This window comes from Mya arenaria, chromosome 16, assembly GCF_026914265.1.
Source record: "Mya arenaria isolate MELC-2E11 chromosome 16, ASM2691426v1".
In the NCBI taxonomy this organism is placed as follows: domain Eukaryota; kingdom Metazoa; phylum Mollusca; class Bivalvia; order Myida; family Myidae; genus Mya; species Mya arenaria.
Window position 1 is genome coordinate 21290175 of NC_069137.1, and position 13123 is coordinate 21303297.

A 13123-nucleotide genomic window follows, 5' to 3' on the forward strand; every position below is an offset into this window, starting at 1 on the left:
CAATACTGGTGGCGATATCGGCACCTGTGCTTGTACTTTTTTGGGTGTTTATAATAATGATTAGCAGGTGTTGATGGTGTTGGCAGAGTAGACAACGATGACAAAGATGATCATGACATAAAAACTTCTGTGAAGAATACAAAAACCTCTGAAAAGTAATAATAACTGCCAGAATTCAAAACACAACGAAGTAACGAAAGAAATATCACCCATGAAAATGACAACTTCAATTTGGAACGAAAACCATCCACCCATCAGTAGGTAGATTTAAATCACTCGCCCTACCAAGCAGTGAAATTAAAACCACATGTTTTTTAACACCATCCTAAGTGCTTTGATCATATGCCATAAGAACCTAATTATATTTAATTACCCAAAAGTTTAGATTTAATTACCCAAAAGTAAAAGATGCAAGGGCAAGAAAGATGGTTTGATTTGCTTCAATTTTAATGAGAAGCACATTGAATTAACACATCACCTGTATTGGATTATTGCGTTAGCTCTTTCTTCTTAAAAGCACTAGTAAAAAGTGGCAGGACGCATTGATTCTTAGTAGAAGATTCATCATGTAATAAATACTGAATGTTTTTGAAATTGTGTGAAAGCTTTTGGTAAACATTCAAAGGAACTTATAATAAAACATAACTGTATGACAACTCACAAAAAAATGTGCCTTGCATGACTTACTACCCATTATGGTCGTAAAATGTATCAGAAAGCGATATCTTTAAAACCGTCTGAGTGGTTTTGCCATCCGACCTCCCGCCCTACCAATCAACCCATAGAATGGTTGACTCCGAAATACCACCCTTCTAAATTTGTTAGCGCATGGGGGAAATAGTGTCAACCGAAATACCACCCTTCTAAATTTGTTAGCGCATGGGGGAAATAGTGTCAACCGAAATACCACCCTTCTAAATTTGTTAGCGCATGGGGGAAATAGTGTCAACCGAAATACCACCCTTCTAAATTTGTTAGCGCATGGAGGAAATAGTGTCAACCGAAATACCACCCTTCTAAATTTGTTAGCGCATGGGGGAAATAGTGTCAACCGAAATACCACCCTTCTAAATTTGTTAGCGCATGGGGGAAATAGTTTAAGTACATCGAATTTCTGAAAACAATTTCTGCCGCTCCCAGTCATTTAAAACTTGGCTTAAACCCTAATTTTACAATTTCTTTGTCCATTTCTACTTACAGCTGACAACTTCGTAGGCAAAAGCATCCCCAATGGCCGATACAGTGGGTAGGGCGCGTACATTCGCCGATACCAACTAGATTGTCCTCGTTCACACATCTTTGTTGTATATTTCACAGTTTTATATCTTTTCGTAAATCATCCATTCATCTTCAAAAGAATTTCTTCAAATTTCACCAAAACAAATTTCACATTTATTCTATTAATATTCTATTTTCTGAAGAAAACAGAAGATATTAAGTCCAATTTTACAGCTTAAAGTCGTTTTACTATTTGTTTTTATAATGTTAATTCAATAGAAAATCCAGTAACCGACACGCTTTCATCATATTTAATGACAATTCACTGCTTTTCACAATTAGAAACACTCTTATCTCCATATAATCTGCACATAAAATGTCACAATCATTCAGTTATTGTAAACTTTATAATCAAACTAAGTGCACACGTCCTTTCACTTATATCCTAACTGACAAAAATCAGAAGCCAGTCATCATAAAGTTTAATTCCAGGTATCAATGCTTGAATTACGGAATATTTTATTTTCCATATCCATGCCATTCAAATACCATTTCAAGAATTAAATGAAATTAAGTTATCCGACACTGCAATTTATTCAAATATTTTGCATGGAATTTAATTATCCTTCATTCCATTGAATTCCATATATCTCAGACAACCATTTTTTTGAGATCTATGCTCGTCAGAATGTCAAAACGTTCTGATAAACGAACAAGCACTCTCTTCTAATGTTACAGCGATTTAAATTCCTTTAAAATGAAAGCAAAATATTAAACCCTTCTGAGAAATCTGCTTATAATTATAACATTACTATAGAAATTCTATTTCAATTTTTTAGCTTCTTTACAAAGAAATCAATTTGAAAGGACTACAAACATATATATAAAAACATTGTTTTAACACATAGTCCGGTTTCCAAGTCCTCATTTTTGAGAAAAAAGTGTCCGGCATGTTATACAAATTATTTTTATATGTTTTGTTAGGAGAAAGTCTATTGTTTATGAAAAGTGCCTTTGGCCACATGGCGGCTCTTGCAAATTTGCTAAATTCAAAATGGCGTTTAAAATGGCTGCCAAAATTTGTAATATGAGAAATAATCAAATTACTCTGAATTATAAGCAAAATGATAAATTTTTACTAATTGCATGATAATACTAATTGCAATTTTTTTTAATCTTTATAGAGTCCAAGGTATTAAAGCTTAGATGTATCATAATGAATTATACGATGTATTATATTTTCACAAAATTCTGCAATGTAATCTAAAAATTAGTTCATGGTCGTATTTTTCATGGTCATGTTTTTCAAATCCATCTTACTTCAAAGGTTTTGCATAAAATTTCTATATAAAGATTTGGTATTTAAATGCCATTAACATAAACTGCATAATCAAATGTCATATTCGGTAACAACTGTCACAAGATGGTTTTATGATGGATAACAATTTAAATAATATTATGTATTTTCTTTTACAACCTGTTCTTTATACTGCTGACTGGCATAGAGGTGATTACTGCATTGTTTTTAATCTTAATGGCCACATAACTTACTAATTCGTTCCCATGACTTTTTATGGCATGGCTACGACTAATACTATCTTCTTACCACGGCAATTTAACTCATTCCCACGAATAAGTATGTCATGGTCAGAACTTAATATCGTAAGCCAACGACTTTGATATCTCTAAAAGTCAAGGCCACAACTTACTAAATCATGAGAATAAGATTAAATAAGTCGTGGGAATAATATAAAGTCAGGCATGGCCGCAAGATAAAAATAAAATCATACACATTTCACCTCTATACCAATATATAAAAAGAATAAAAAAACTGAATTATTTTTAACCAAGCTTACTTTTACGTTATCCAAAAACGACCTAATTTAAGACGATAAACAGTTTACTGCATTTCTATATTTATTTTCAGTTTTAATCAAATGAAATCAAAATTTGAAAATTATACAATCACAAATCATTTAATTTTATTTTATTTCTTATGTTGTTGTTTTGAAGATTGAAAAATATGATTTTAACAAACACCTAAAAAAAATTCACATGTTAAAATTTTCATAATTAAAATAACAAGCTATTTTTTCGAAGTTCATATTACACAATATTAAAAAAAAAAATAATATTTTTTTCATTATTAATATATCACATATTTAAACTTCCATAAAATAACTTTTAAAAAACATAATCATCCTCAAACCTACACTGAAAATATAACATAACATCCACAAAAAACACACACAAAAAAATCCTAATAAATTTCCATATGAAAATATATTTTCAAACACACAGCAGCAACCGAGGACAACAATATGGCACAAGTCTGTTCCGTAACTTAACAGTTAGCCGGGTAGGTATTTACCCTGAGTATCTCGTGCACACCAAGGCAATGAGATTGGTAGGAAACGCAAACAGTAGGAAGTGGAAGACTCTCTCGCAGAGAAATTTGAACATCTGGCCAATATTACTTCATGCGCGAGTTATGCTATTTATTTTGTGTGCTTTTTTGATCAGTGGCATTTTATATGTAGAAAAAAAAAACTTGATGAGAAAGTTGCAGATCTTTTTTTAATTGAATTTAAAGATGTATTGAGAAAAGCAAGCAATGAATGATTTTTGTATTTAATGACAGTGACTTGTAAAATATTAGGTTTACTCCTAAAAATTGTCAGGGTTATGGACATTGGTAAGAAATGAGACTTAAAAATTGTGTTGGTAAAGTGAGGTAATATAATAAGATTAGGCCTAAAAACAAAATATCAAGTTTTAGGGCAGGGTTTTCAAAAATGTTAAGTAAACAACTAAAAATCAGATATTTATTTTTGTCTTAGGTCAACAAATCACTCTAAGAGGCGAGCAGCTTTGACAGGTTGCCCTAAAAAATGGTTGTTGTTTTTTAGGCCTTATATAGAAAGATTTTTTTTTGCTTTTTTTTCTTTTATAAGTAAAACATTTTGGCACTACGCCTTTACCAGTAGGTTTTGTTGAAACTGTTAGAAATTATTGAAAAATGTGTGCACATAAAAAATAATTACTGTTGGGGATCTGAAATGAATCAATTGCATGACGTTCTAAGCAATGCTAGACGATATTTCGCTATTATTGTGTATATTTTTTTTATCAGTATTTTCTACATTTGAGGCAAAATATAACAACATCAATGCATTTAGAATGGCAACAACTACACCCATTTACAACAGCGATATTAGCATCTTACCAAGAACACAAGCATCAAAACCTTCCCCCACATCTGGATAAAATAATCACCTTGTAATTTGATTGGCCAATTAAACAGAAAACACAGGAATTTGATTGGCTGAGTAATAAATTGGAATACTTACAATAACTTCAAAGAACGTAAGTAAGCGAAAAAACTGGTTCCAGATGGTATCCATATTAAATACTGCCAACTCCCCAATTAATGGTAATCATAAACTTGGTGATTTCATTAAAAATCTGTTAGCATGCCCAGTCATCATGGCTGAAGGTTATCATATTTTTATTATCATTAATATTTCTGGACTAATCAAATCTAAAAAGTCTGAGCATAATTCAATCAATTTTATTTTTAGTAACTCCCAAAAAAGATGTACCACAATTAATAAAATTGTTGTAATTTACCTAAATGGTTTAATAAATATCAAAAACAATGGTTCTTATGAAGGATACCATGTTTAATTTGAAAAAAAAAGGTGCAGAAAACATGGTAATTCTACCTTACGAGACAATAGTTGATCACTATTAACATTTTAGGACCCATTTAATATTTATGTGTTTTCAGCTGTTAAATACAGTTACAATCTTGTTATCAGTAAATAATAGTTTCCATAAATGAATAAAGTAGTTAAAGGTTTATCACCCAAAATAATGTTTGTTATACATGTGGTTGTATTGTTTTTACATAAGAATATCACTTTCATAATTTAGTTTACTTTACAAACATTATTAAGCATCTCATTGATTAAAGAGGGTTTTTTTATCTGTTTTCTTTCTAAATAAATTATATTTATTCAAATGCAGAAATTACAAAAAAAACACACACAAATAAAACACAAGGCTGTAACTACATGCTACTGACAGATAACTCAGGAACTATCTCAGAAAATACACATTGAAGTTACTTCCCTTACATCATAATGGGGACTACTTTTCTTGTAAAGCAAAATAGCCAACATACTTACAAGTGTATATGTGTATTGTGATTTATACATTATATATTTGTCAGAACAAAACTTTGAAAAACTTTGAATTCTATAGTCATTAATGATATCCTAGACAGCCTATCATATACTGGAGTTTTAGCCAGGTTTTGAAACAGCCAAGGTGTTGCAGAAAAGAAATGGATTCGTGGGCTAGTGGTTACACATTTCACTGACAATCCAGGGATCGCGCTTTAACAAATATCTGAACAATCGGCCTACTGCTATCTAAAAATTAAACAGCATTTAAGGGACAAATGTACACTTAAAGAATGAGGGAGGAGTTTTTCTCAGATCTTTTTATCTTGTCTGAAGATATACATGTAGCATGAAATTTGACACTTAAGGGAATGCTATGAATCTGCAAGCAGAATACTCATGGTCATAGAATGAAACTATGCAAATAATAAACCACACTTTTGTTACAAGGAATGGGGACAGTCTCATGGATTAGCTGTATTTCATCCATCACTGACTTAAATATTTTCAGGGTCAGAATTCAATATTGATCTTATCCTGAGATCTGTCTCGCTGATTCCATTCAGCCTATTGGTCAGCTAGATCAAAAAACATTAAGTTCCTTGTCTTACATTTAAGTTCAATCTAAGTTGCATGCTTATTGAATTCGGTCCCAGGCCCTCTTAGTTGACTTATTCCAATATATTTTTATTAATCATAATGGTCACAGCTAAATACCAGTGACTTTTAAACACATCGTTCTACAACTAGATTTTATTTGATGTATACACATTCATTACATTATATAAAAGGAAACCGCATCACACAGAACTTTGCCTTGAAAAGTTTACAAATGTATTCAAAATGTAAGACAGAACAAAAAACACCTATTCTAACTTTTGTTTCTTGTTGGCATTCCAACAACCAAATTATGATTCATATCACTGCAATAAACCTTTGTCTGTTAAAACAATTAATACTATTAAATCATAAAACATAAAACTTACCATAAATAAATCCATCATCTTTAGTTCTTACACATATACTCCCTCAAAACAATGAATCTTCCACGAGATAAGATCTTTACTTCGCTTTGAGATGACCCCCCACTATTTTCTAATTGCCCTTTGGTAACGTTGAGCTGCCCCCTTAATGAATTGGAGGCCATGTGGCATTCATCAAGCTGTACATTTTTTTTGTTCTTTCTCTTTAAAACCTGGGCAAAGCAGACTGAAGCAGGAAAGTACCCTTCATGATGTTAATTTTGTTTATATCTACAGGAGAAGCAGATTAGTTTCATGGAAAAATTGGGACTTTATCAAAAATTCTGTGAAAGATTAACAAAATCTTTGGCACCAAGTATAAAACGTGTGAAAAGTCTATTTACACTAATGTTACATCAATCTGAGATAAGCATCTTGGTATTTAGGCAGTGGTGGATGTGTTAAAACATTATCATTGTAGATTTTATCTTCTTGTCTTTGTCATAATACTCCCAGAACATATATACAATAATGGTGGAGTTTTTATGTACTGCATATTTTACATGTTCTCCTTATAACTGAAAGAGAAATCCAAGAAGAGATTTACCACTGAGGGTGTAACCCCCCCCCCCCCCCCACCTGCATCCTCCTATATTATTTAATTGAATCCTGAGTAATATAAATATCAATGTTTTTTTTTAGTGAATAATGTCAATTTAATAGTTTCTGCAAACTGCTTGTATATCTCTTAGAGTCCCTTGAAATAATACTAAATAAAACTTAGTTATTACCAAAAACTGCTGGAGAATTACCAAAAAAACCTGGACCCCCCCCCCCCCCCGAAATATTACCAATAAGGTTGGGGTGCTGGTTGGGGGGATTGGGGGGTAGGGGATGTTACAGATTCATATATTTTGATGACTTTGTTATGATGGTCGCATGGTGCATTCTAACTAAAGATATTTATAAGATCTATATTTCACAAACATCTTTTAACCTAACTTTTTTTTTATAAGACTATGATGATTTTGCAATAAAATGGAACAAGAAAATGTCATTATAAAGAAAAATGTAAAGATGTCACACTTTCTTTGCTAGTTCATAAACAATATCAATCATAAAAAAAATAAAAATAAGCCATATTGTTATTATCATGAATTCAAAAATAAATTGACAATTACACAATTAAGCATGACTGAAAACTAATAAAGAATAACTAAGATATTACAAATAAGAATGATTTACAACAATTACCTGCTCGTCTATCACGTTAATGACAAATAATCACGAAAGATTTATTGCAGAAAAAGCAATATAATTATTTGAATAAATAATCCTGTTTTGATAAAAAATATTTTTTACTCTCTCAAACATATTAACATCAAGGGTTATTTTTTTTCCTTTCTGAATATTAACCATTTTTGGTAAAATTACGAAACAATTTAAATGTGTTTGACAGTCGCCCCTCCAAGACCCATCGCCCACATTTGGTCAACATTGAACTTCAACTAATAGTACCCATCTTATTCAGGGAAGGGTGGGGCAATACCTAACCCCCAAGGAAAACTAACATCAGAATTCAAGCACCAGAGTACATAATTACAACCTGTCTTAAGTCAGAGTTCAGAAGTGGCAAAACTGCAAAATTAATTGCATTGTAACTTTTTTCTAGTTCAGTATTGAAGATGACATTGAATTGTGTTACGTTTTGAAATTGTCCAGTTTTTTATTGGTAAAGCAAAAAGAATAAGAAGACTTTTTGAAATGTAAAAAATGCTTTTCTGAGTCTGAGTCTAGACTTGGCATTCTTTGTAGTCAATGTCCCAGAACTTCACAGAAAAATACCAGCCTGGTTTGCGCCACATGGCAATACTTTGACATACAGTTCAAAAATTATTTTCAAATTTTCGACAGACAATGTTCATCTATAACGCGCAAATCGTGCCACAGTAATACTATGAACATCGGAATTTGTATATTCAAACACTTAAAATATTAATACAGCTTGATGGCTTGTGCTTGTTTCAAACAATGCAAAGTATGGTGGTATATTATTAATTCAAAGAAATTAGCATTATAAACCTTTAATTGGTCAATATAAATTCTTCCACTGGGTAAAACTGTATAAAAGTAGGGCCATTCCATCTCCAACCCCCTTCCAACCCCTTAGTCAAAATAAAATTTTATTCTAAGGAAGGGCGCAAGTCAAAAGGTTTTCTTGAGGGGGTACCCCCCGCACCCCCATGCCAGCCTTTAAACCAAATAAATTTCTGTACTGAGGGAGGGGTGCAAGTCAAAAGGTTACATCCCTAATTGACACCACCTCTAACATCAAATACTGGCTTCGCCCCTGAATTAATCTTTCATTATCTGTCATCCCCTGTCCAGTTATTCCATCATTTCCATAGAACAGCTCCTCCATCAGGGTCACATTGACTGGTGTGGGCTCAAATGCCATCAATTAATTACCAGAATATCTGGCACAGCAGCTTCCCCTCAATCCATGTTGGAACTAGTCCTACCGGTAATTACACTCAAACAATCCCACACAATTAAACTGCAATGCCAACTGATTAATCAATTTAAAGTTAATCAAAGAAATGCATTAAGTTAAGCAGTTATGTCAAAAGTCTGAAGCTAGACTTATGGAATTTGGAAACTGCTGTATCAACTTTCAACATTTGTAAGTTCAGTTTAAAAAAACTCTTTAGACATTATTAATTTTATGATTTTTCATCTTACAACTTTTAAAAACTCAAAACGTGCAAGTCCTGCGATGAAGAGTACATTTAACAAGCAGACAAAGAAATGAAATATATGTGAATTTTTAATTTATCTGCTCTGAGGTCTGCAGGATATTTTTTTTATCTTGTAACTTATCTATAACTCCTTTATGATCATTTTTGGACTCAGACATATGATATTATGCATATACATATATTTTATATAACAACCAGAAATTCTGATCAAAATCATTATTTCCAAAAAAAATATATGCAAGGGAAGTAACCCCACCATCCTGACCAACTCTCTGAAACAAGATTTGTCTCCCTTCAATCCTCAGCTCTTTTTTTTACAACAGTCAACAGCTGCAAAATCCCGGCTGGATACAAACACTGTCCAGATGTCCTCTGCAGATTTTCCAGGGAAAGAGACAAGTGATACTTTCACCAGCTGACAAGAGAGATGAATGAAAACTGGTATGCTACTGTTCTTTCATGAATGGAATATTTGGTCAGCACCTGTTTTCTAGCTGAACAACAAATGTGGACATATCCGTAGCATATTCAATATTCATGTTCTATTCCCTAGGTTTCCAAGTGGAATGTCCCACTCCTACACAGAGGGTACAGAAGGTAGAAAATTCAGCTCTCTATAATCTTATCAAATAATGCTTACCATGAGCCAATTTCTGACCACTGTGAGCAAGAGTGTGTCCAATGGTTATCAATGAAGCAGAGAGTAAAAAGTGTTCTAAGGGTTTCCCACGATGCTGGTTTTATCAATGAAAAACTGTGAAGAGTCTCTTGTGACGCCTGTTTTAAGTATGGACTATTGGCAGTACCTTTGGGTCTGAGGAATATAAGATGGAACCTGGAAACCTGTTGTACACTTGAAAATTATTTATGAATGAAACAATATCAACAAGGGGTGAACTTCTTGGCTTGTCTGGGCATATCAGAAGAAACATAGTAACCTCTTGTACTCTGCAGTTTTAATTAAATGAGATCAATGCAGAGCGAGCATCAACGCTTCTCTGTGTTTTAGCCATCAAAAAGGGGCATAACTTGAAAATTATTCAGGCCAGAGTTATGTGCTATGACCTATTCAGTCAATATTTGGCAATATGTGTACCAAGTTGGTACAAAGTACCAATGGCCACCAAATTTCATATGGCCTGAACCTGTATCTCCATAGTTCTTCTTTAAGCTCTAGTGCAGAGCTCATGAAAATGTATAATAAATTCTGCACCTTTAACCTTTTACGTTTTTACTTTATTCAGGATTGTTGGGAAAAGAGTCAAGTTTGTGCACGTAAATTGGTTTAAACCCCCAGTAAATTTACATTTAACTGACTGTTCTAAGGCGGTACCTAGCAATCCTTGATAAACATACCTATTTTTTTATATATAATTATTATATATATGCACTGTGTTGTTTGTGGGTTTTTGTGCTGTTGTTCCATGTTTCTTGTTTGTGATTCTTTGTTTTTGTCTTCTATGTCTTTGGCGTTTACCCTTTGCCATTAAAAAGGGTTTTTGTTTAAACTTTTGGCTAATAAGCTCGTTTCTGTAGCTTTTCACATAAATATTGTAGGGCTTGCTCAAGGGTTAGCGCACTCGCTTCTCAAGTAGGGAATGTGGGTTAATTCCCTACCTGGGCACATATAAGTTTGGATTATGCACCAGTCATTTGTATCCACGGCCACCCCCAGGTCCAGGGGTATACAAGCGATAGCCATGTTTTTACCTTCCAGGTGGCCCCACAGTGGTGGGTGAATGTGGTGGTTTTATCTTTGCGGCAAAAATAGCGGGCCATGGGACTTACCTAGAGTCCCTGGTGGACCCTGTTGGGGCATTTTACCAGCCTACAATGGACTGGTGCATAATGTGGTCACCAAGCTGAACAAGTGAGTTTCATTTCCCCCACAACACCAGACAACACTCGCACGTAATATCTCTCCTATGACAGTGAATGGTATAATGTTGTTATAACTGGTTCACAATTGTTGTAAAATAAATAAAATTTAAACTAACCTTTTATATATAGATTGACACATGTTTGAACACGATAAAAAAGCGGATATTTTTAGCAATCCTATAGGCCAAACATGTGGCCTCAAAACTCGTGTAAATAGAACTAGGTCCAAAAAAAAAAATGGTTTGGTTAGGGTTACATCCTTTTTAAAAACAGTATTAGCCTTTATATAAGAACGTAGCTGGCATCATTGGAGAATATAAGGTGTTAAAATAATCTTCTTTATAAGGCTATTAAGGCTTTAAACTACATATAAAATAAAACACACACATTTTTTTTTTTTTTTTTTTTTTTTACCAACTTACTATTAAAATGGTAGGGTAGGTGCCTATTTCTTACAGGGGGTGAGCTAGGCTTATGTAGGCCCGATGTTTCTATGTGAGTGAGAGTTTGTGGAATTTTATATGTGCATTACACTAACTTAATCATAGTTAAAATTATTACAATAAAATCAAGCAATACACTCTGCATGTTGTTTAAATAAACACCAAACTTTGGTTAAAGATCAACAAACTTTTAAGTTGTTCAAAGTGTTCAATTAGCTATCAGTTTTTATTGCATTTTGGGGTTATTTAAATTTTGTAATTTTTCAAAAAATTGTAGGCCCAGGCCTACAAGGCCTTTATGTAGCTACGCCACTGTCATGGGTAGGGTCGAGTAACACGAACCAAATGTATTTTTTATTCAGGCCTAGATTTATGAAAGGAACCGTTTGAGAACTTCTTCCAAAAGAGGTCAACACATGTTCGTACTAGAAAAACAAAAGCGGACAGTTTTGTAGCATATTGTATCAACCCTAGAGGCATAACAGGTGGCGTCAACAGTTTGACATGCTTGCACTGGGGAAAATGTTATAACTCTGTACAAGGATTGCCTTAAATGGAGTTATGGTGCAAATTAACCTATCCCGTATTTATCAAACATTGATCGTTGAATGTGCTAAAACACTCATCCCAACTCTCCATATTTCTTTGCAACACAAACACCTGTTTTTGAAACGGGAGCATGCACCTGTTTTCCGACACAGTAACCGGAAGCATAAAACACCTGTTTTCCTATACTATGACCAGAAGCATAAAATACCTGCTGTCCTACATGGTGACCAGGTGCGTAAAGCAGCTGTATTTCTACGCAATGACCAGAAGCATAAAACACCTGCTTTCCTACACAATGACCAGAAAATACCTGCTGTCCACACATTGACCAGAAGCATTAAACACCTGTATTCCAACACAGTAACCAGGTGCCAAAAAACAGCTGTATTCCTACAAAATGACCACAAGCATAAAACACCTGTTTTCTTAAACAATGACCATAAGCATATACGGTAACACCTGTTTTCCTACACAATGACCGGAAGCATAAAAAACCTATTTTCCTACACAGTGACCAGAAGCATAAACCACCTGTTTTCCTACACAGTGACCGGAAGCATAAAAACACCTGTTTTCCTACACAGTGACCGGACGCACAAAACACCTGTTTTCCTACCCAATGCCCGGAAGTACAAAACACCTGTTTTCCTACCCAATGCCCGGAAGTACAAAACACCTGTTTTCCTACCCAATGCCCGGAAGTACAAAACACCTGTTTTCCTACCCAATGCCCGGAAGCACAAAACACCTGTTTTCCTACCCAATGCCCGGAAGCACAAAACACCTGTTTTCCTACCCAATGACCGGAAGCACAAAACACCTGTTTTCCTACCCAATGACCGGAAGCACAAAACACCTGTTTACCTACCCAATGACCGGGAGCACAAAACACCTGTTTTCCTACCCAATGCCCGGAAGCACAAAACACCTGTTTTCCTACCCAATGACCGGAAGCACAAAACACCTTTTTCCTACCCAATGACTGGAAATTTCCTACACTATAAGCAACACAAGAATATTCTTCATAAGTTAACACCTGGGATGAGCAGTAGTCAATGTTTTCACAGTATGTAAACTTATTACCACTATTGCACATGAAGAAAAACGTGTTTTCTAGTTTTTGA

At 33.9% G+C, this 13123-nt stretch overlaps 1 protein-coding gene across 8 annotated transcripts in view; it reads right to left on the minus strand.

Moving 5' to 3' along the window:
- LOC128221219 (transcription factor 12-like) overlaps positions 1-13123 on the minus strand; it is a 95573-nt gene that overhangs the window by 32586 nt on the left and 49864 nt on the right. The window lies entirely within an intron of this gene.